We start from the raw sequence: 25777 nt of genomic DNA on the forward strand, positions 1-25777 counted from the left end.
GAACTGAAAAAGCTAGCAGATCTGATGTCTAGTGAGGATCCTCTTCTTTATTTTAAGATGTCTGTTTTCTCATGGTATTTTCACGTGAGGAAGAGAAGGGAGAGAGAGAGAGAGAAAAAAAGGGAGAGAAAGAGAGGGAGGGAGAGAAACACTCTTGTCTCCTATGAAGGGCAATAGTCCCTTTCATAAGGGCTCCACCTAAGACTTAATCATTTCCCAAAGGTCACATCTCCAAATGCCACTACCTTGGAAGATAGGCTTCAACATATGAACTTGGGGCGACAGAAACATTCATCCCACAGCACTGACTAAAATACCTTTGCCATGAGTCCTTGAAAACACATGAACACCATGGTAATAAAGCACAAAACAGAACACTTAACAACAGCCTTAAATTTTTCAAATGAGTTTGGGCACATTCAAGGTGGCATGGTGTGAATGTCTTCCACTTTTCAGAAGCCAGTATTCATTGAGCCACAGATGTTTGAAGACTTATACCTATTAGCTCAATAAAAAAGCAGTTTGATGATCTAGAATGAGTGGAGAATACAGATAAATCGCTCATCCAAATTTGTTGAGCTTTGCTTTATTTCCATTGTCTTGATAGGAAATGAAAATGTGAAAACATGAGATATAAGACATTAGTCCTGAAGGAGCTTCTATTCAAATAAGGAGACACAAGCAAGGATATCCAGTGTTAGGGTAATGCAGTATGGACTCCTAGAATATGAGCAGTATAGGTGGAGTGCGATAGGTCTTCAGCTCATGCTCAGGAAACCCTGGTTGAATCATCAGATCATTTAATAACATAAGTCCACAAGCAAAGCACTGTTAGGGCATATTTTAAATATATAAAATAGATAAATATAAAGCATGCATATACACTTGCACATCTAAGATTTATTTCAAAATGTTGTTTTATTCAGGGATAAATGAAAATAAGTTTAACTATTTATTTATTTATTTGAAAGGTGGAGTGAGAGAGGGAGACACACATACACATACACATTCACACACACACACACTCACACACACACACACACACACTGATAAAGAGACACCTTCCATTTTCTGATTACTCCTCACATGCCTGAAACAGCTGGGACTGGGCCAGGCCAAAGTCAGGAGCCAGGAACTCCATCTGGGTCTCCTGTGTGGGTGATAGGAACCCAAATACTTGGGTCATCATCTGCTACCTCCCAGGTCCATGATCAGGAATTCTGATAAGAAGCAGAGGAAGGACATTATCCCAGGCATTTTGCAAATAAGCTTATTTTATAGTTTCCTAATAAACTTACTGAAAACCTTCAGATTGAGATTGGGAACACATGACCTTATGTTCTCTTTCTTAAGTAATCTATGTATTGGAATATCATCAATCTGAATGTTTCATTAAAGAAACACATTGTGAGGCACCTAGGTTTCTTTTCCTTTGTAGACACCTAATAGGCCTTAATACAGAGTGAAATGGAATTATTGGTCATCTCACTGGACTCTAATCTTGCCTAGATGATTGCATAGAGCTGTTGGCATTTTAACCAAAAGGGATGGCTAATTGTCTTCCCTGAACAGTATTGTGTTTCAATTCTTGGACAAGGAAAGGAGAAATTTGATTTTAGCTTGGCTTTGTTGATATATGCAGATTAGTGTTTTCCCTTACTGTCTTTTGAAGTGTTGATAGTTTCAAAAATGATAGAAATATCAGAAGACTATTGGTTTACAAAAGCAGGAAATGAGGAGGTGCAAGTAGGAGTGAGCCAAATATTAATTACTGATACTATTAATAACTATTAATATAAATTACAGGGTACACATAGAATGGAGTAGCATGCTATTACTAAAAACAATTTTTGTGAAAGACTATGTAATGGTAATCGAATGTATTCATGGTATGCTTAAAATACAATAAACAGATTAGTAAACGAGGTATGTTATAATCTGAATTTGTTTTTAAAATGCTTTTCAAAAAATTAATAAAGCTTACTTGAAAGGCAAAGAGAGACAGAGAACTCCCATCTACTGATTAACTCTCCTAAATTCTTATAATGGCTGAGACTGGACTGGAACCAGAGCCAAGAGCCAGGAACTCAATCTAGGTCTCCCATTTGGGGGACAGGAACTCTATCACTTGAACCAATACCAGCTAGCTCCCAGGGTCTGCACTGACTGGAAGCTGGGGTGAGGAATTAAACCCAGTAACTCTGCTATGTTGAATATCCACCCCATAAATTTATTTCTTTCTAAACATCCATATGTGGTTTGGCTAACCTGCACTTTAATTTTGAAAGATATAGTTTATTTGTAATAAGAAAAAATAGTATAATTTGTATATGGGTTTGTCTTCCATTTTTCCCTTTAGGAAATACCTGCTCTTTCATCTTCCTGGATTTCTATTCTGTTATTATTTCAAAGGGGAACTCCATCCTAGAACCTTTTTATAGATAGAGAGTGGATTTTAGAATTCACTATTTTTTTCTTAAGATTTATTTATTTACTTGAAAGAGTTACAGAGAAAGTGAAAGAAGGAGAGAGACAGAGACAGATATTTTCATCCACTGGTTCACTCTCCAAATGGCTGTGAATGACCAGGGCTGGGCCAAGCCAAAGCCAGGAGTCACGAGCCGGAAGCTTCATTTGGGTCTCCCATGTGGGTATAAAGGCCCAAACACTTGGGCCATCCCCTGCTGCTTTCCCAGGAGCACTAACAGATCATAGGTGGAGCATCTGGGACTTGAATTGGCACCCATATGAATGCCAGTGCTGCAGACCATGGCTTACCCCACTGGGCCACAGCTCCGGCCCCTCAAAGTACCTATTAAGTGCTTTTACTTTAGTTAACAACTGTTAATGATGTCTCTGAGGGACACAGAAATCACTGAGACCTCAAGTCACAGAATCTTCAAATACTTGGAATTTCAGGTAATAAATGTAGAGATTGCATTACCAATAAATGCATATGTTACTTTTTTAAAGAAAAGATGTATTTATTTATTTGGTAGGCGGAGTTAAGAGAGAGAGAGAGAGAGAGAGAGAGAGATCTCCCATCCACTGATTCACTCTACAAATGGCTGCATACCTTGACAATCTAATCACGTGGAATTTTCATCAGTTTCTGGAATGTGATAGAGTCTTTTTTGCTTCTTGCCAAGTTGTCCCCTCGACTTGAAATTTTCCCCTACTGCTTATATAGCCTAACTCCTATTCCAAGTTTACACATTGATTTCTTTGTGAAAGCTGTCTCTCCTCATTCCTTCCTCTTCAAATCCTTCTCTGAATTCATAACATAGTCTTGGAAACTTGCAGAGTTTCTCTAGATCTGGGAAGTTTTACCTACCCCTTTTAGGAGTCTGGTTTCTTTCTGCCTTGGCTGACAGGACAATAGGGGATTGCATAAGGGTGGAACTGGGGGACAGAGAAGAAAGTCTTTTCAGCATCTCTCTCCCTCCAACACTTCATCAGCCACAAGAAAGTCTCTTCCCAGCCAGAGAAGTAGCACTTACAAAAGATACTTCGGAATTGGCCTAATCAGAAAAGTGAAGTAAGATTCCAGGTTGGTTATCTTAGAAACGCAAGATAAAGGTCTGTGAACTTGTAAGTGCTGATGTTTCAAAATAATATTTTCCTTGCTCTGTCTGATACCTTCCCCAGAATATTCATCATCAAACCGTCAAATCCTCTTTCTGAAACATCCCTTCTTTCTTAGTTCCCAAGCCAGAGATTTAAAATAATCCTCTTTTAGTATTTTCTTTTCCAATAGGCCATTATTTTTTATATTATAATGAGTCACATTTTTTCTCGTGACCTTGCTCTTGAAGTTCCTTGTCATCCTTGTTTCAAATCCTGGCTGAGGGCTCTCCAGGCTTGTGGCATGCATAGTATCTTGCGACAGCACCCTCTGATGGCCTGTTACTGCTCTGTGGGTAGCAGTAACTGTTGCCTGAATTCTGTGTCTTCTCTTTTGATTTCATCATCTGTTTTGCTACAGTACACCCTTAAGTAACTCCTTAAGAAAGAACACATATCGGGTAAATATTTAGAGTTAAGGGATTGGCTAGGTAGAAAATTCTAAGTTAAATTTTACTTCCTCTTCACAATTTGAGAATGTTCTTTATAAGCTTCTAATATTGAAACTCCCTGTTAAAATGATACATGCAACAGGGCCCTCCATTCCTTTATGGGTGATTTTTTTTCTCTGAAACTTTTAGTTACTATCCCTCACTCTGCACTGATATTTCAGAAATATACGCCTCAGTGAAATTGTGTTTTCACCTGTTGCATTGAGCACTAGCTGATCCCTTTCTACACTTTCCTGGCAGATAATCTATGTTCTTTCTGAAAAACTTTCTTGTATAAATGCATTTATAAGGATTTACGTCTAATGGCTAAGAGTGAGGGTTTTAGAGGTTTAAAACTAATTTTTTACACTGAAAAATTGAAAAATCTTTATTGTTCCTATGTTTTCTTACCTAAAAATTGAGATAATGATATAACCTGCTTTATAGAAGTCCTCTGGCTCACATAAGATAGGATGTCTAAATTTGTTGGAGTAATGATACTCCTCCATTTTTACCTTTGTTTTAAAGATTTATTTTATTTGTTTGAAAGACATAGTTACAGAAAGAGGTAGAGACAGAGAGAGAGAGAGATCTTCTATCCGCTGGTTCACTCCTCAGATGGCCGCAACGGCCGGAGCTGTGCTGATCCGAAGCCAGGAACCAAGAACCAGGAGCTTCTTCTGGGTTCCCCACCTGGGTACAGGGGCCAAAGGACTTGGGCCATCTTCTACTGCTGACCCAGGCCATAGTAGAGAGCTGGGTGGGAAGAGGAGCAGCTGGGACTAGAACCGGTGCCCAAATGCGATGCTGGTGCTTCAGGCCAGGGCTTTAACCTGCTGCACCCCAGCACCAGCCCCCTCTATTTTTATCTTAAACTTGAATTTGAACAAAATGAATTGTGTCTTATATAGAAAATGCTACAATTCACTAAAGAGACATTAAACATGACAAATAAAAGAGAAATACAATACATAATAGGAAATTTGGCTAAAGGAAGTGAAGGCGTCGTTGCAGTTTTTAATTTCCTAGGCTTTGTTAAAAAACACAATGGGTGATTTGACCAATATTTACCAAGTGGAGGAGGCCTAGTCTTCCAAATGTAGGCTCTTTTTTTTTTTTTTTTTTTTTTTTGGACAGGCAGAGTGGACAGTGAGAGAGAGAGACAGAGAGAAACGTCTTCCTTTTGCTGTTGGTTCACCCTCCAATGGCACCACGACCGGCGCACCCCGCTGATCCAAAGCCAGGGGCCAGGGGCTTCTCCTGGTCTCCCATGCAGTGCAGGGCCCAAGGACCTGGGCCATCCTCCACTGCACTCTGGGGCCACAGCAGAGAGCTGGACAGGAAGAGGGGTGACCGGGGCAGAATCGGCACCCCTACCGGGACTAGAACCCGGTGCCTGCGCTGCAGGCAGAGGATTAGCCTATTGAGCCACGGTGCCGGCCCCAAATATAGGCTCTTTTATCAATGCACTTTATAGGAACTAGTAAGGAATCAAGATGCTTCCTTCCTGCAGCTCTGTTTATCTGAAGCCACATTTATCCTTCTGCCATTTACCGTGTTACCTTTCATAATCATCACAGCTGAACAGACTCATTTCCAGGTAGTATCATGGAACTTTTTGATGAAAGTCTCTTTTGATGCCTGTTCAAAGAGGAGTCCTTGCTTTGCATAAGATTTTTCACACATCTTATAGTCATGCCTGAGTAAAGAACATAAAATCCATCACTCCAGGACATCATTTGGATTTGTGACTCTCTCTGGAGGCCAGAGTGCTCATAAAACAATGAATGGATTAGATCCATTCAAACGTGGAGTTTTTCATTTATGACAGATGTAATATTGATAATATACTTCATTTAATAAGTCATCCAAGTATAATTCAATGCAAGTTTCTGGTATAAATTACCAGCCATATTCATCTTACTTGACTGTTTTATAACACCAAAGAGGAGTGCGCCCAACTGTATAAAAATTCCATGCCGAAATACAGAAGGAGGGCTGCTGCTACAGCAAGACTGGATATCCATCCCCCTTTTGAAAAGTGGCAAGAACCTGGACTCCCACAAAAGTCAGTTCCTCCAAGCCTCACTCAGTGTGGTGGTGAGTGATTTGTGGCCAGACAGGTAACAGTGGGGAAAGGAAGGAATTCCTTTAAAAACCTCTATCAAGTGTGTTCTCCTTCTTTTATCACCACACAGCTCTCCCCACTGTTCTGCCCTATATTGGATTCCTGTCTGCTCTAAGTCACTCGCATGTAGAACATAGAGAGCAAAGTCTGCTGGTTTTAGAGTACATATAAGTGCCTGGGAACTACCAGGTGACCCGAGAATGGCAAGGGAACAAGATAGCAATGGATCGAAGGCTAAATGAACATTTTGATTAGACTGTCAAATCTAGAGATACAGACTATATGCAGTTATGCTAATATGATATATGAGTAGTATGGAAAAAAATCTTTGCAAAAGACAGACTATGATCTGCTGTATTTATTTCCATTCCTCTATTTAACCATCACAAACTGGCTCCACATTACTAGTGGAACAACATCTTCTAAAGTCACCATGGCATCATAATTGGCCAAATCTATTTTTTTTTCACAATTCTAGCTTGATCTTTCTGTTGCATTTGACTTAAATAATCACATCCATCTTGTCTGAACATCTTCCTTGGTTTCTAAGATACTGCATATTTTTAAACCTGCCATATTTAAATCTTCCATTTTTCTGAATTTTCATATTTCTACTGTTATAGCCCTTTCTTCTGCGTGTGGATGATCAAATCCTTGCCCTTGTTCCACATATTTTTTTTCACTATTATCACAACATGAGAACAGCTGATATCTTTCTCTAAGCATCCACAATTAATTCTGTATGAAGGAATAAAAAAATCCACATGTCTTCTTGTTTGAAATATCTGACTCTTTCACCTCTTTTAGGTTTCCATTGCAGTTAATCACTGAATTGTGTTGGTTACTCCAAGATATGGTTAGGAAAGCAGAACAATGGGAAACATTGAAAGGATGAGCCAGGGAGTCAGTTGAACCCTGACATTGCTCCCAGCCCTTAGTAGTTGTGAGGCTTAAGACAAACTAATTAACAATCTTGTTAAACCCTCCATGAACCTTTGTGCTGACTACATTTGCTAATATCTATAAATCACTTATCATAGTTCTTTTCCTAGCATATATGCTCTGTAACTGGTTCTCCTGAATGATATGCTATGATATATAAGTTTTCTTGTGTGATATGCTATATTCAGAAACTCTACATACTCTACATATATAATCTGAAATAGAATGTATAATATGTGGGGAGCAGCTCGGACTAGACTGTTACTGGAATTAAGACTTATTCTATGCATCTGCTCTCCCACAATATGGCGCTGGGAGAGAAGTAAACAGCTTCCGCACAGCTGCCTCCAGTTCAACCAATTAACTGTAGGACTTGCTCCTGATTGGAGGAGAGCAGCGTACTCGGCGTGTGGGCAGCCGAGTTGGGATTGGCGGAGGAGGACTATAAAGGAGGAGAGAGACGGCATGCACCAGGAACATCTATGGGGAACATCTAGCTGAAGGAACACCCGTGCAGCCCCCGAGAGAGCCGGCCGGCGGTGTGCCGCTCCCCTGCGGAAGTGGGGAATGCGGCCAGGGGGAACTGCCCTTCCACGGAGGTGGAAGGGATAGTAGCCAACCCGGGAAGAACCAGCAGCAAACCCGGGGAGGGCCGAGCAGACGAAAGAATAGCGCAGGGTCCTGTGTCGTTCCTCCACGGAGAGGGGGAGCGACAATAATAATTCATCAATTTCCTGTTATAGTTATTGGTATCACTTCCCTCAGTTTCATCACCTAAACTTCAGTGCGTTGAATACTCCTCACTTAAGTATTTCATATGGAATGCTTTCAATAGCTATCCACTTTTCCTTACTGCTACTTTCCAAACCCACTTCAACATCAACTTGAAAAATTTGATTTTTCATTTTCTCATAAGGGTATCATGTTGATCTTCTACCCAGTTTTTAGCTCTGAACCTGAAATTGCTTATCTAGTTAATAAAGCATTTCATAAAATTCTCTCTCTGTGTTATTTCTCTACTTAAGTTTTATCATTTTAGTTGTTTTACAATTCCATATTGTTACTTTTGTTAAAAATCTTTATATCTCATTTGCTGTCCAGAGAAGAAATATCACATGCTTTTTTTTCCAGGTTTAAAGACATTTTCTGATTTGATCCCAACTATCTTCCCTTAACCCTCTGCCTTCATGCTATTGTCTTTTGTCCCACACTCCTCTCTATTGTTCAGATGATGATCCTCATTGTTGATTAGCCCCTTTCTATTCTTGCAGTCCATTCTTTAAAAATAAGACTCGAGAGATGTTAAATAAGAATGCTGTGTGATAGATGAGAAAATAAATATAGAACAATATTGGACTGAGTCTTTTTCTATGGTCTTTGAGGACTTCTTCCTAAGGAATGCAGTTATAAAAGGTGTGATAGCTAGTGGCAGGCCCTACATTTACATATTCTAATCTATTAACCTCATAGAGAACCCTGTTGACCCAGTTTGCTCATGAGCCAATTATTGCTGTCAAAGGAATGCTATGGTCTACTTTGAAAGACCAGACCTAGTCAGTGTGTTCCCCCATTGGTGGTGGGTAGGGATTTGGTGGCTCTAATTGTTAGATAGCAGGATAGAAGTTAGCCTACTTGTGTACGAGGGACTAAAGAAAATGGGAATTTTTAAAAAAAGAAATTGGAATTTTTATGTGGTTGAATGAGAAAAAATGCAGAAGCACCCCTTGGAAGCAGATCAGCATTTGCGTATCTAAAGTTTTGTCCTTTTGCTAACCTTTTTAGGTGGGTCCCAGTCCTCTCCAGAGAAAGTGGCTGGCAGCTTAGAGAAAACATCCCTACTGTGCACCAAGAATATTAGGTCCAAGGACACAGTGTTGTTGAAGTTCCAGGGGGAGTTTCAGGAATTCACATCTCAGAAGCCCTCCACCCAGCAATATCCCAGAAGGGGAGGTAGGGAGGAGAAACAGGGGTAAACCCATAGGCATAAAAACTCCCGTCTGAACACAGACTGGGTTCTCAGTTCCTTCCTGAAATGCCTGCCTTGTCTGTCAGGTGTATTATCTTACTTGAACTTAATTAGCACAACTATTGTTACTCTATATCTCATGTCTGAAATCATTTTTTTGCGGAAAGATGAGAACCTCTGATCTACTGTTTTATGTAACATAATCAAACAATGGAGAATGTGTAATTAGAAGTGGGAAGGAATATTGCACAATTGAAACAAAGGATAGTCTCTAAAGATTCATTTTACATAATATGACTCTCCCCAATATGTGAACATATACATAAATACGTTCCTTCATTCAATGACCATAGAACTTTGTCTAACTGAGGTCAAAAGTCCAGCAGTTGGGAATTGTGGTAAATACATCTGGCAAGGGGATTCTTCCAGCTGACATTTCCCACACTCCTTACAAGTTCATGGGGCCATGAGTTTAACATTTTTTCTTTTTTTCTTTTTCTTTTTTTCTTCAACTTTCATTTAGTAAATATAAATTTCCAAAGTACAATTTTTGAATTATAGCAGCTTTTCTCCCCATAACCTCCCTCCCACCCGCAACCATCCCATCTCCCATTCCCTCTCCCATCCCATTCTTCATCAAGATTTATTTTCAATTATCTTTATATACAGAAGATCAACTTGGTGTATACTAAGTAAAAATTTCAACAGACTACATCCACACAGACACACAAAGTATAGAGTACTGTTTGAATAGTAGTTTTACCATTAATTCACCTAGTACAACACATTAAGGACAGAGGTCTATACTTTTTTAAAAATTTTACTTAAGTGGGGTCAGCGCTGTGGCCCAGCAGGTAAAGCTGCCGCTTGCAGTGCTGACATCCCATATGGGAGCTGGTTCAAGTCCTGGCTGCTCCTCTTCTGATCCAGCTCTCTGCTATGTACTGGGAATGCAGTAGAAGATGGCCCAAGTTCTTGGGCCCCTTCACCCATGTGGGAGACCTGAAGGAATGTCCTGGCTCCTGGCTTTGGATTGGCACAGCTCTGGCTATTGCGGCCAATTGGGGAATGAACCATCAGCTGGAAGACCTTTCACTCTCTGCCTCTCCTTCTCTCTCTGTGTAGCTCTGATTTTCAAATACATAATAAATCTTTAAAAAATTTATTTAAGCTATATAAGTTTCATTTATTTCATATATACTGATTTAGGAACATAGTGATGCTTCCACTATACTGTTCCTCCTGACCATGCTCCAACCCTTCTTCCTCCTACCTCTCCATTTCCACTCTTACTTTTTACAAAGACCTGTTTTCATTTTACTTAATCATCATAAAATTAAACATACACTAAGTAAAAGGGTTCAACAAATAGTACGAAGAAAAAAAAAACTGTTCCTCAATGGAAGAGACAAGCGCTGTAAACAATCATCAAATCTCAAAATGTCCATTTCACTCCGATATATTACATGTTAGGTATTCTGTTAGTTACCTTGGATCAGGGAAAATATATGATATCTTTCTTTTGGCTATGGCTTATTTCACTAAGTATAATTGTTTCCTGTTGTATACATTCTGTTGGAGAAGACAGGATTTCATTTTTTTAAACAGCTGAGTAGTACTCCATAGTGTATACACACCATAATTTCTTTATCCAGCCTTTGTTTGATGGACATCTGGGTTGATTCCATATTTTAGCTATTGTGAATTGTGCTACAATGAACATGAAGGTATAGATAATTCTTTCATATGTTGATTTATTTTGGTATGGGTAAATTTCCAAGAGTTGGGTGGCTGGGTCATATGGTATATTCAGATTTCTAAGATATCGCCATACTATCTTCCACAGTGGCCCCACCAGTTTACATTTCCACCAACAGTGGATTAGGATACCTTTTTCCACACATCCTCACCAGCATTTGTTGTTTGTTGATTTCTGTATAAAGAGATACTCTAACTGAGGTGAGGTGAAACTTCATTGTATTTTTGATTTGCATTTCCCTGATTGTTATTTGTTGACTTCATTGTTTTGTTGTTGTTGAATTTCTTGAGCTCTTTATAGAGCCTGGATGTTAACCCTTTATCAGTTGCATAGTTTGCAAATATTTTCTTGCATTCTGTCAGTTGCTTCTTCACTTTGATAAGTGTTTCTTTTATCGTGTAGAAGCTTCTCTGCTTGATGTAATTCTATTTGTCAATTTTGTCTTTGATTGCTGGTGCTTTTGAGGTCTTCTCTAAGAAGTCTTTGCCTATGCCATTGTGTTGCAGATTTTTCCCAGTGTTCTATAGTAATTTCATGGTATCAGATCATAGAGTTAGGTCTTTGAACTATTTTGAGTGAATTTTTGTGTAAGATGTAAGGTAGGGGTCTAGGTTCATATTTCTGCACAGAGAGATCCAGTTTTCCCAGCACCATTTGTTTAAGAGACTGTGTTTCTCTAGGGATTGATTTTAGCTCCTTTGTCAAAGTCAATTATAGATGCATGGATTGATTTCTGGAGTTTCTATTCTCTTCCATTGGTCTGCATGTCTGTTTTTGGGCCAGCACTAGGCTGTTTTGATTATAGCTGTCCTGTTGTATCTCTTAAAATATAGCATTGTGGTACCTCCGTCTTTGTTGTTATTAAAGATTGCTTTGGCTATTGGTGCTCTCTTATATTTCCGTATGAATTTTAACATATTTTTTATTTCTTTTTTAAAATATTTATTTATTTATTTCAAGGCAGACTTACAAAGAGGCAGAGGCAGATACAGAGAGAGATAGAGAGAGATCTTCCATTCACTAGTTCACTCCCCAAATGGCCTCAATGGCCAGAGCTGGGCTGATCTGAAGCCAGGAGTCAGGAGCTTCTTCTGGGTCTCACATGGGTGCAGGAACCCAAGCAATTGGGCCATTTGCTTTTCCAAGTGCATTAGCAGGGAGCTGGATTGGAAGGGGAGCAGCTTGGACTCAAATTGTTGCCCATATGGGATGCGGGCAGTTGCTTTAACTGTCATGCCACAGCACTGGTCCTATCATAACTTTTTCTAGATCTGTGAGGAATGTCATTGGTATTTTGATTCGGATCACATTAAATCTGTAATTATTTTTGGTTAGTATGGACATTTTGATGATATTGATTCTTCTAAGCCATAAACATAGAAGATTTTTCCATTTTATTTTATTTTTTTTTCACTTTTATTTAATGCATATAAATTTCCAAAGTACAGCTTATGGATTACAATGGCTTCCCCCCCCATAACGTCCCTCCAACCCGCAACCCTCCCCTTTCCCACTCCCTCTCCCCTTCCATTCACATCAAGATTCATTTTCGTTTCTCTTTATATACAGAAGATCAGTTTAGCATACATTAAGTAAAGATTTCAACAGTTTGCTCCCACACAGAAACATAAAGTGAAAAATACTGTTTGAGTACTAGTTATAGCATTAAGTCTCAATGTACAGCACACTAAGGACAGAGATCCTACATGAGGAGTAAGTGCACAGTGACTCCTGTTGTTGACTTAACAAATTGACACGCTTGTTTATGGCCTCAGTAATCACCCTAGGCTCCTGTCATGAGCTGCCAAGGCTATGGAAGCCCCCTGAGTTCACCGACTCTGATCATATTTAGACAAGGCCATGGTCAAAGTGGAAGTTCTCTCCTCCCTTCAGAGAAAGGTACCTCCTTCTTTGAGGACCCGTTCTTTCCAGTGGGATCTCACTCATGGAGATCTTTCATTTAGGTTTTTTTTTTTTTTTTTTTTTTTTTTTCCCCAGAGTGTCTTGGCTTTCCATGCCTGAAATACTCTCATGGGCTTCTCAGCTGGATCCGCATGCCTTAAGGGCTGATTCTGAGGCCAGAGTGCTGTTTAGGACATCTGCCATTCTATGGGTCTGCTGTGTATCTCATTTCCCATGTTGGATCGTTCTCTCCCTTTTTGATTCTATCAGCTAGTATTTGCAGACACTAGTCTTGTTTATGTGATCCCTTTGGTTCTTAGTCCTATCATTGTGATTAATTGTGAACAGAAATTGATCACTGGGACTAGTGAGATGGCATTGGTACATGCCACCTTGATGGGATTGAATTGGAATCCCCTGGTATGTTTCTAACTCTACTGTTTGAGGTAGGTCAGCTTGAGCATGTCCCAAATTGCACATCTCTTCCCTCTCTTATTCCCACTCTTATATTTAACAGCGATCACTTTTCAGTTAATTTTCAGCACTTAAGAAGAATTGTGTATTGATTACAGTATTCAACCAAAAGTATTAAGTAGAACAAACAAAAAAAAATACTAAGAGGGATACCATATCAAGTTGCTCATCAACAGTCAGGGTGAGGGCTGATCAAGTCACTGTTTCTCATAGTGTTCATTTCACTTTAACAGGTTTCCTTTTTGGTGCTCAGTTAGTTGTCACCGATCAGGGAGAACATATGGTATTTGTCCCTTTGGGATTGGCTTATTTCACTCAGCATAATGTTTTCCAAATTCCTAACAGGGATCACTTTTCAGTTCAAATTTAAACACCTAAGAATAATTGTGTGTTAATTACAGAGTTCAACCAATGGTACTAGAACAAAAAAATACTAAAATGGATAAAGTATTACATTGTACATCAACCGTCAGGACAAGAGCTGATCAAGTCACTGTTTCTCATAGTGTCCATTTCACTTCAACAGGTTTCCCCTTTGGTGCTCAGTTAGTTGTCGCCGATCAGGGAGAACATATGTCTATGGCCATACCACCCTGAACATGCCCGATCTCGTCTGATTTTTCCGTTTTAATGTCTTCTATTTCTTTCATTAATTTTTGTAATTTTCAACATAGCGATATTTGACATCATTTATTAAACTTATTGCAAGGTATTTAATTCTTTTTGTAACTATTGTGAATGGGATTGATCTTAAAAGATCTGTCTCATCCATGGCATTGTATGTATATATAAAGGCTGTTGATTTTTTATGTTGATTTTACATCTTGCCACTTTATAACTCTTATGAGTTCATATATTCTCTCAGTAGAATCTTTTGGATCTCCTAAATATAGTATCATGTCATCTGCAAATAGGGATATCTTTAGTTCTTCCTTTCCAATTCATATTCCTCTGATTTCTTTTTCTTGCCTAACAGCTCTGGCTAAAATTTCCAGCACTATATTGAATAGCAGTGGTGTGAGTGGGCATCCTTGTCTGGTTCTGGATTTTAGGGGAAATTCTGCCAGCTTTTACCCATTCAATAGGAAGATGGTTTATCATAATCTACCTTGATTATGTAGAGGAATGTTCCTTCTATACGTAATTTCTTTAAAATTTTTTATCATGGAAGGATTATATTATTATTACATTATATTATATTATTTCAAATGCTTTCTCTGAATCTGTTGAGATAACCAAATGGTTTTATTCTTCAGTTTTTTAAGGTAATGTATCTCATATATTGATTTACAAATGTTGAACTATCCCTGCATATCAGGGATAAATCCCACTTGATCCAGATGAATAATCTTTCTGATGTGTTGCTGGATTTGATTAGCTAATATTTTGTTGAGGATTTGTGCATCCATGTTCATCAGAAATATTAGTCTGTATTTCTCTTTCACAGTTGTATCTTTTTCTAGTTTAGGAATTAAGCTAATGCAGGCTTTATAGAAGGAGTTCAGAAGGGTTCCCTCCCTTTCAATTGTTTTGAATATTTTGAGAAGAATTGGAATTAGTTCTTCTTTAAATGTCTGGTAGAATTCAGCAATGAAGTCATCTAGTGCTGGATTTTTCTTTGTTGGGAGGGTCTTTATTAATGATTCAATTTCCATCTTGGTTATTGATTTATTTAGGTTTTCTATGCCTTCATGACTCAATTTTGGTAGATTTTATGTGTCTAGTAAAATATCCATTTCTTCTAGGTGTTGCAATTTTTTGCATACAGTTCTTTGTAGTAATTCCTGATGATTCTTTTTACTTCTGTGGTTATGTGTTGTTAATTTTCCTTTTTCTTTCTGATTTACTGATTGGAGGCTTCTCATTATTTTTTTTTGGTTAGATGGGCCAGTTTAAATCAATTTTTAAATTTTTTTAAATAACTTCATTTCACTGATCTTTTGTATTTTTTGTTTCAATTTTTTAATTCTCTAATTTTAGTGATTTCTTTCCTCCTACAAATTTGGGGGTCTGTTTGTTGTCTTTCTAGGTGCTTGAGATGCATTGGTAGCTCATTTATTTGATACCTTTCCAACTTCTTGATGTAGGAAATGACTGCTATAAACTTTCCTCTTAACACTACTTTTGCTCTATCTCATAAGTTTTGATATGACGTATTGTCACCTTCATTTGTTTCCAGAAATTTTTTGATTTCTCTTTTGATATCTTCAATGACAGATTGTTCATTCAGGAGCGTGTTGTTCAGTTTCCACGTGTTTACATATGTTTAAGAGATTCTTGAGTTGTTGATTTCCAGCTTCATTCCATTGTGGTCAGAGAAGATGCATGGTATGATTTAGACTTTTTTGAATTTTAAGTTTTTGTGTTAAAGTCTATTTTGTCTGATACTAGGATGGCAACACCTGCACATATTTTTCCATCCTTTCACTTTCAGTCTCCATGTATCTTTGCTGGTGAGATATTCTTATAGGAAGCAAATAGATGGATCTTGTTTTTTTTTTTTTTTTTTTTTTTTTTTTTCAGATTAACTCTTAAAAATGAGCAGGAGTGGACCACTTCCAAACCAAGTTGATAAAGAAGCAGATGGGCCTTCTCGCGATTTCCTTTTCCTTATCATTAAAAGGAAGCCAAAGATCATGAGACCCCTAGGTGCCAGCAAACTCAAAATTTCGTCATCCTGAATCACCACATGATTTGACTATATGTCAAATATTATCCTTGACTTACAGTATAAAGAACAAATGTATATTTTATTATGTTAACCACTTAAATTTGGACATTTATCTATTGTAGCTGCTAGTGTTAACTTAATGAAAAAGAAAACACACAACTGACTTCCATCAGAGGATTAAAAAGTGCTTGTATTATATTGACAATAACATTGATCCCCTTCATAAATACATAATAAATTCTTTCTGAGGGCAAGAATTTCTCCTGTTTGAACTCTGTATCCCAAATGATATAAGAGTTACTGGCACAAAGTAGGTACTCAATAAATATTTGTTGACACAAGATATTATTAGTTTTCCATTATGGCATAACAAATTACCACTGACTTAGTGGCTTAAGCAACCAGGAATCAGCAGTCTGAGAATGGCCATTCTGGTTGGGTCCCTTGTTCAGAATCTCACAAACATGCAATTAAGTTAAAATATGTAGCAGAGTCTCATGTGAGACTTAGTATACTCTTCCAAACTCACATGATTGATGGAAGAATTAATTTTCTTGCCACAGTAGAATTTATGGTATGTTTCTTCTTTAAGGCCAAGGGGGAAAGAGAGTTTCTGACCTAGAATTTCTTTCAAGGTGCTGACCTGATTAGTTTAGGCTCACCCAGTAAAACTGCCTTTGACACAGTCAACTGACTGTGGACTTTAATTATATCTGCAAAGTCCATTCACTGTTGTAATAAAATGCATCCTAATTAAAACAGTGACTAGCTCATCATGTTTTCCATAGTCTGTTGTCTAGAAGCAAGTTCTTGGCATGCCCACACTGAAGGGAGGCTATTAGACAGGAATGTTTCTCACTAGGGAATATCTTAGAATTCTGCATACCACAAGGGCAAACACTTTGAAAACATACTTCAACTTTATTTGTTTTTTATTTTTATTTTATTTTTTAAAAAGGGTGAACAAATTTCACGTATGTCATAAATACAGATTTAAGAACATAGTGATACTTCCCACCCTACCTTCCCTGCCACCCATGCTCCCACCCTCCCTTCTCCATCCTTTCTTATTCTTTAATTTTTACAATTACATACTTTCAGTTTATTTTATAATCATAAGATTAACCCTTCACTAAGTAAAGAATCCAAAAAATAGTAAGAAGATAAAAATACTGCTCCTCAACAATAGAGACAAAGGCTATAAATAATAATCAATTGTCAAAATGTGATTTTTGGAGCCAGTGCTGTGATGTGGCCGGTAAAGCTGCCACCTACAGTGCCAGCATCCCATATGGGCACCTGTTCAAGTCTCTGCTTCTCCACATCTGATCCATCTCTCTACTATGGCCTGGGAAAGCAGTTGAAGATGGCCCAAATACTTCAGCACCTGCACCCATGTGGGAAACCTTGAGGAAGCTCCTGGATCCTGGCTTCAAATGGACACAACCCTGGCCATTTTGGTCATCTGGGAAGTGCACCAGCGGATGGAAGACCTCTCTCTCTCTCTCTCTCTCTCTCTCTCCCTCTCTCCCTCTCTCCCTCTCTCCGTCTCTCCCTCTGACTCTATGTGACTCTGCCTTTCAGATAAATGAATAAATTTAAAAAATGTGATTTTTTGCTAAAACACATTACATTTTTGTACTCTATTGCTACAGACCAGAGAAAACATTATATATCTCTTTTGGGGACTGGCTATTTTACTAAGTATAATGGTTTCCAATTTCATCCACTTTGTTGTGAAAGACAGAATTTCATCCATTTAATAGCTGAGTCATATTCGATAAGGTATATATACCATATTTTCTTCTCCATTCTCAGTTTATGGTTATCTGGGTTGATTCCATATCATAGCTACTGTAAACTGAGCTGCAATAAACATAGGGATACAGATAACTCTTCCATATGATGACTTCATTTCGTTTGTGTAAATTCCCAGGAGTCAGATGGCTGGGTCACATGTTAGATTTATTTTTAGGTTTCTGAGGAATCTGCACAATGTTCCACAATGGCTTTATTAGTTTAATTCATACCAACAGTGGATTAGGGAACCTTTTTCCCCACATCCTTGCCAGCATTTATTATTTTTTATTTCTGTATGATAATCATTCCAACTGAAGTGAAGTGAAATTTCATTGTGGTTTTGATTTGCATTTCCCTGATGGTTAGTGACACTAATTATTTTTTCATGTGTCTGTTGGCCATTTAAATGTCATCTTTTGAAAACTGCATGTTCAAGTCCTTTACCCTTTTCTTAACTGGATTTTTTGTTTTGTTGTTGTTGAGCTTCTTGAGCTTCTTATAGATTCTGTATATTAATCCTTTATCAGTTACATTGATTGCAAATATTTTCCCCCATTCTGTCAGTTGCCTCTTTATTTTGTTGAGTGTTTCCTTAGCAGTGCAGAAGCTTTTTAGCTTGATGTAATCCCATTTGTCTAATTGATTTGTTCATTGATAAAAATTGTGTTTTGAAGTTACCCATTATTATTGTTTTAGAGTCTGTATCTCCCTATATACTCATTGACATTGGTTTTAAATAGTCAAGCATCCTGGCATTGCATACATGTACATTTATTATAGCCACATCTTCCTGTTGAATAAATCTCTTTTTTTTTAAAGTTATAACAATTTAATAATTTAAACAGAGCCACTTCAGGAACATACACACACCAACACACACACATACAAGAAATGCTAAGAATTTCATTGAACAGTATATTTAAATTCTTTTTAAAATCCCCCAAATGGACTCAATGTCATGGATATGAAAATGTCATTTTGAAGCAGGACAGAGGACAGTGGAACAGACATGACACTGACCAACAAAACAAGAGTCTGTGGCTACATCACACCTTTATAAGAACATTACAAGGGAACGTTAGGAGAATCATGGAAAAGGATACACATGGCTTCAGAAAGACGAATTCATAGTTAACAATGTTTTTGGTTCCTCCAAGTTACACTTGCTTTTACTTGAACACACTGAACACAAGTTGAGTGCTTAGAGCACTCCCTATAAATGTCTAAACATTAAGTGGGCTGATGTTTACACCAGCTTCGAAATTTAAAGGAATTCAAAAATCACCACTGTACCACAGAAACTCCAAATACAGAAAAATCCAGGAAATGCGGGAAGTAGGGGAAAATGTAATATAAAATAAAATAAAACCTCTGCTATATTGTCCCATGATATGCTAAAAAGCATTAAATCGGCAAACAGGACGCCAAGTGAAAACCAGCAAGGCAGTTAATTCATCTGAAGGAAATGGGATCAATTTGAAGAGCATGTGTCAATCAATGAGAGACTTCCTGGGGGGCTGTGTTTGAGGGGAGGCTGGGGTTCTATAGTTTCATTTGGCCCATGCTGCCCCAGGAGAGGAAATCTATGAGCAAGGCAATGACTTATGGGACTACAATCCTACATTACCCGCACTGAGTCACACCCAAGACAAGACCCATGTGGACCACAGGCGAACTCAAGGCCAGGCACTTCCAGGAGTGGTGCAATGCAAGAGCAGTGGACACACATCCTGATGCCCGGAGCCCACGTCAGCTTCTGCACACTGATCATGACAGGCAGCCTCAAGTGTTGGGAAGGTCTTAAAAAACCATTTCATAAGATCAAAAGTAAAATGTTTTAAGGCACATACGAGGGACACACAAAATAAGCTCGCAAGGAACCCCTAAAGGTGAAAACGTGAAGACCAGTTCTTTGCAGGGTCAAGACTGAGCCTTATAAACTAAAAGGCCTAAGTGTCCACACTTTACATGGCGTGATATTCTCCTCAAAGGCACAGAGAGTTCAATGTCTAAATCCCTGTATGTTGACATGAGAAGCCACGCATAAACAACTCCAGGAACTAAGACCCTGTGCTTGAATTTAAAAAGAAAGAAGGTAGACATGTGCCTTTTTTAACTCACTGTAAATCAAAACCATGGATATTCCACCACCTTCCCCTGGTGACTAACACAACACCTGGAGGGCTAAAAAATAAAAAATATACACAGGGAAAATGTCCCTGGTGTTTCAATAAACATGATCACAGTTGCACTTGGAACTCACAGAGCAGCGATGCACACAACACAGGCTTACTGTGGCCCAGGTTTTATCAGAGGAGGAAAAACCAGCAGACTGGGCAGAGTTCTGGCCACCCCAGCCCTCCTGAGCTTGGGTCACGGGCCCACATTATTCAGGAAACAGGCAAATTCTCCTCTTTCCCAGCAGCCTCCAGTTAGCCAAGTGGCAGTGGTGTTGTGCACAATTTCCATCACTGGCTGTTCTCACTAGTGTTGCCGGCAAAAGGTGGCAGGAAGAAAGTAGAGGACTCACCCCTTTATTAATTATTTTATTTGACTTTCTATAAATAGTTCTTTAAATACAATTATGGACAAGGAACAAACATCACAGCAAATACCCACACAACTGAGAGCAGACGGACGAGTCCACAGGCCCTACAGAGCACGCAGCACTTGTGGGCGGGCGCTCAGCTCCTGATGAGAGTCAGGAACTCTTCCTTGGTCTTGGGGTCCTCCCGGAACACGCCCAGCATGGTGCTGGTCACAGTCTTGCTGTTCATTTTCTGCACCCCTCGCATTACCATGCATGCACATGTGTGTTGCTTCAACCACCACCCCAACTCCAGCAGGGTGCAAGGCTTCCGTGATCGCCACAGCGATTTGCTTCGTAAGGCGCTCTTGAACTTGTAGTCTTCTACTGTAGATTTCTACAATCCCGGCAAGTTTGCTGAGGCCAAGGATTTGCTTGTTAGGAAGATAACCGATATGCACCTTTCCCACAAATGGAACCAGATGATGCTCACACATGGAAAACATGTCTATGTCCTTCACAATCACCATCTCGTCGTGATCTTCATCAAAGATAGCATCGTTGAGGACATCCGAGATGGTCTCCTGGTAGCCCTTGGTGAAGAACTGCATGGCCGTGGCCGCCCTCCAGGGCGTCTTGAGCAGCCCCTGGCGCTGCGGGTCCTTGCCCAGCAAGCGCAGGATGGACGCGTAGGCGGCCGCCAGGTAGGGGAGGTTCAGCTCATTATCCTCCTCGCTGCGCAGCAGCTCGCCCTTCCAGCCGTCCGCAGCTGGCGCTCCTCTGGCCTCGGGCTGCGGGGGCTTCCCCGCCGGCCAGCTGGGTCCGAGCTGCGGCGGGTCCCACTCGGGGAACCCGTTGCTGCACCGGTCGCCCCCAGCGTCTCTGCCAGCGCAGGCACTGGGCCCTTCTCCATGGACCGGGGGCGCCTCTGGGCTACCGGTGAACTTCGCAGGCAGCTGCGGACAGACACCTGGGGGAGGCACTAGCCGTCGCACGAGGCACTCCGAGCCCAGGACAGCTGCCGGCTGAATCAATCTCTTAATCATTACATAATGCCCTTCTTTGACTCTTTTAACAGTTTTTGTGTTATAATCTATTTTGTCTGGTATTAGGATGGCTACACCTGCTCATTTTACTTTCTATTAGCATGGAATATCTTTTTCCATCCTTTCACTTTCAGACTGTGTATATATTTGTTGGTTAGGTGTATTTTTTGTGGGCAGCAAGTAGATGGGTCTTGTCTTTTAATCCCTTCAGCCAATCCATATCTTCTGATTAGAGAATTCAGGCCATTTACATTCAAGGTTAATATTGATAAGTAATGACTTGGCCTTACCATTTTTCTGTAAATATTGCTACCATTTGCCTTAGATTTGCTGTGTGCTTTCATAAGGTGAGTTTCTGCCTTCACATTCTTTTATAATGATGACTATCATTCTGTGTTTCTGTGTGTAGCACATTCTTAAGCAACATTTGTAAGGCTGGACAAGTTATGACAATTTTTAAAATTTTCTGTTTGTTATTTATTTTATCTGCATTCATAAATGAGAGTTTTACAGGATACCATATTCTGGGCTGACAGGTTTTTGCTTTTAAGACTCGGACTATGTATCTCCATTCTCTATTTCAAATCCCAATTATTCTCACTTCCAAACCAGCTCTCTGTTAATGCACCTGAAAAGCAGTGGAAGATTGCCCAAGTAGTTGGACCCCTTCTACCCATCAGGGAAACCTGGATGGAATTGTAGTATTCTGGTTTCAGCCTGGCTTGGACCTGGTTATTGCTGCCATTTGGGGAGTGAGCTAGTGGATGGAAGACCAATCTCTCTCTTTCCCTCTTTCCTCTGATTTTCTCCTTTTCTCTCTGTAACTCTGGGTTTCAAATAAATAAAGATATCTTAAAAAGAGAATCCATGTTGATAGATAACCTTTCATAAATACTGATATCCCAAAAGTTACAATTAGTTATAGGATTAATGAAAAAATAATGATGATAGAGACTTCCATTTTGTAATTATATCTGCTCTGTTAAAACTGGAAGGTCTGACATTTAAAATCTTAATAGGATGGGAATGGCACAGTAGTTAAGACTTCTTGAGAAATCTGCATCTCATATTGTAGTGCCTAGGTTCATGCCCCAGCTCTGCTCTTGATTCCAGTTTCCTGCAATGCAAACCTTGGGGAGTAGCAGGTTATGGCTCAAGTCCTTGGGTGCTTCCATCCATTTAGGAGACTTGGATGGAGTACCTGACTTCTGGTTTAAGCCTGGCTCAATCTCACTTGCTATGTACATTTGTAGTCTCTTCCTTTCAAATAAAAACAAATTAAAATATTATTAGAATTTTACTTCTGCTTTCTAGGGTGGAATTTCCTCTTTTATCCTTTGTAACACAGTTTCCCTTGAGAAAACACTGAAATCAGAACAGTAACCCACATGTAGATACATGAGATGCAGATAGTAAATGTTCTCATTGGTGATTTGCTTTTGCTTTATATTGTTCTTTGTTGCCATTATTGATTCCTCATTTGTTCTTAGGGAATGCATGGGTCTGTGAGCTTCCCTATGCAAGCATTTTCTCACAAAACACTGCAAACAGATTATAAAACTTTGTTAATTCCAACTGCTTTGACTCCATTGCAGTTCTCTGGTGCTTAGTCTTCTACACTTTGGGTGATCCTGTACACAGGTGGTTTGTGTTTTGGATTGTCCTGAAAAGACCCTCTAGTGAGACCATTGCCTGTGGGTAGGGGTGGAGTTTTCTTGACAAAAATACATGATCAATGTGAATCTCACCTGGGAGAGGTCATTCAAGCACAGAGCTTGATTGGAAATCAATCAAGACGTTGAAAACTCCTGGGGGAGTCAGGAGGAAAAAAAAAAGCCGTTTCCTTCCTCTCACCTCAGGGAGTTGGTGTTTATATTGCAGAAAAAGTGCAGTTAGGAGGTTCTCCCTGCCTCTTTACTGGGAAGTAAGCTGCACTCAATGAAATGAAGAAGACAAGAGATGGCAGGGAGGTTGATTTTTCCATATGGAGGCAAGTCAGGATCTGGAGAAAAAAGAAAAAAAAGGTGGCAGGAGACAACAACTGACATGTGGTTTAGAAATATAGCTCCTAAAAGCAGCCACAAGCAATTTTAAGGTTTCTGTGTTATAGTTCCGGTCTCCTGTTTCTTTTAGAAGTTCTGTTAAACATTACATAGTCCAGTTTTGTTTAGATAGTTGAAGGACAAGCTTGCCCTTACATTTGGGATGGAGCTGAAGAAATATAAGAATTGCTCGCCACCCCAGGACATTGATGAAATAAAGTTCCAACTCAGAATTGGGGAGTATATACCAGCAGAGGGTGAGTAACAGAATGCATTTCAATAACTTATAATAAATAGTTTCAGGATCCCCAAAGGCACTCAGGAGAAGGAAACCTAATAAAAGACTAGTATCCTAAGTCAAACAGGATGAGAGCCTGTACCAAAATGAAATAGTAAAAATGAAAAGAAAAGAATTAAACAGGAAGTGCTACTTTATTTCAAAGTCAGCCTTCTGGGATCTGGAGCATTTGCATGAAAACATTTTTTCTTTTCTCAACTTTTCTTGTTCTTCATCCAATTCCTGACAAAACAAATGTGCTAAGTTTTCCACCTGTGGGTAGAAACATTTCTAGTTTTATCCTTCCAGTGAATGCCTTGAGTATACTTGAAAAGAAAGGTCAAGTGAAAGGACAATAGCTTGGAAAACATAAAGAACATTAATAAGTTACATCTGAAAATAACTTATTTTTATAGATTAATTCCTGAACACATGTAAATATCTTTTAATGTTAACTTTATGTATAAGACAAACTCAGCTATACATATGTAAAGCTTTATCTACATGAAAGGCAGAGTGACACAGAGAGCAAGACAGAGAGAGAGAGAGGGAGGGAGGGAGAGGGATCTTCCTACTTCTGATTCACTCCCCAAATACCCAAAATAGCCAGGACTGGGCCAGGCTGAATCCAGGAGCAAGGAATTACATCATGCAGGTAGCAAGGACCCAAGGCCTTGGGCCACCATCCATTGCTTTCATAAGTATGTTAGCAGAAAGTTGGGTTAGAAGAAGAGCAGCCAAAACTTGAACTGGTGCTCTCATATGAGATGAAGTTGTCCCAAGAGCAGCTTAACCTTCTGTGCAACAATGCTTGTCCCACCTCTCAGAATCTTAAATAAATATAGTCTGAAAATTTCTAACATAGTAAAATTATCAAAATATTTGGTGAAGGTGTAGATGTTTGGTGCAACAGTTAATATGCCACTTGGGATGTCTGCATCTCATATTGGAGTGTCTGGATTAGAGTCCCGTCCTTGCTCTTGACTCTAGCTTCCTTCTAATGTGCACTGTGGGAAGAAGCCTTGATTTCCAGAGTACTTGTGTTTGTTGCTCCCCAACCAATTCTAACATGGAATATCAGGACTGAATTCCCAGTTCCTGGTTGTAGCCTGGCCTAGTCCCAGCTACTGTCGGCATTTAGGGAGTGAACCAGCAGATGGAAAATAGATCTCCCTCTCTCCTGGCCTCTCTCTGACTCCTTACTCTTTCAAATAAATATTTTAAAGAAATAGCTGCAAAAAACTGTTATTAAATTAAAAAAAATTTTATGGCATACAGAAATTTTCCCAAACAGAAATGAAAAATATTTGTTTTAGGATTATATGTCTTTAGATTGAAATTCTTTATGAAAATATTTAGTACTTTAACATTATCAACATCGGACAAAAGCTATTTTTCTCATGCTACTCTCTCCTTCCACACCTAGAAGTTTCTGTTATTTTTAATGATGTAGTTTGATATAACATTTTGTGACCCCTCACAGGCAGAAGTTAGAAGAATCCTGAGGAGAAGAAAACAACCCTATCATTCCATTTAAGGATGACTGTGAACCCAGCTGACACATTTAGGAAAGAAGAAAACGTTTGAGCATCAGGATGTAATTAAAATTATCTGAATGATCATACAAATTGTGGGTTTCTCTCAGAAGGCAGGTAGAGGATTGCATTTCTAAACCCTCTTCCAGCATTTAAGATCCTATAAATGTGACAATATTGTCAACTATTGTATGTCTAGTTACACTGGAACAGGTTTGTTTGTTTAGTTCATCATATGATTTCCATCTTTGCTTAACACTCTATTCCGTGTACATTTTTTTGGTTGTCTGAGTCCAAATACATTTACACAGATTTGACCTACAGATCACTAATATTAAAAGAAAATGAATAATTAAATCGAACATGCAGGTGCTTTTTCCAACTTGATGCTGGACATTCACAAAAAAGGTGGGATTCTGCACACCCATAGGTTTAGGAGAACTGACTTCTTGTAGGCTGCTGCGTAAGTGAAAGGCTGTGGCAGCTCTGAGGATATGCGTGACAGCGCAGAAGTCAGGGAAGCAGGCTGCCAGTTACTTAGTTATTTACTTTTCACTTTCTATAGTTTACAGGAAACATTTATTTAATCTCACTGTGGAGGGTAAACCCAGTATTGGTAATCTCATTTTACCAATGGAAGAATTTAGGCTCAT

The 25777-nt window shown here is 39.1% G+C and overlaps 1 pseudogene; it reads right to left on the minus strand.

Moving 5' to 3' along the window:
* Positions 1–20297: 20297 nt before the first annotated feature.
* On the minus strand, positions 20298–21137 carry LOC100354172 (GTP cyclohydrolase 1 pseudogene; annotated as a pseudogene).
* Between the last annotated feature and the right edge of the window lie 4640 nt (positions 21138–25777).

This window comes from Oryctolagus cuniculus, chromosome 6 (genome assembly GCF_051225735.1).
Source record: "Oryctolagus cuniculus isolate XC-2025 breed Fujian yellow rabbit chromosome 6, ASM5122573v1, whole genome shotgun sequence".
Lineage (NCBI taxonomy): Eukaryota > Metazoa > Chordata > Mammalia > Lagomorpha > Leporidae > Oryctolagus > Oryctolagus cuniculus.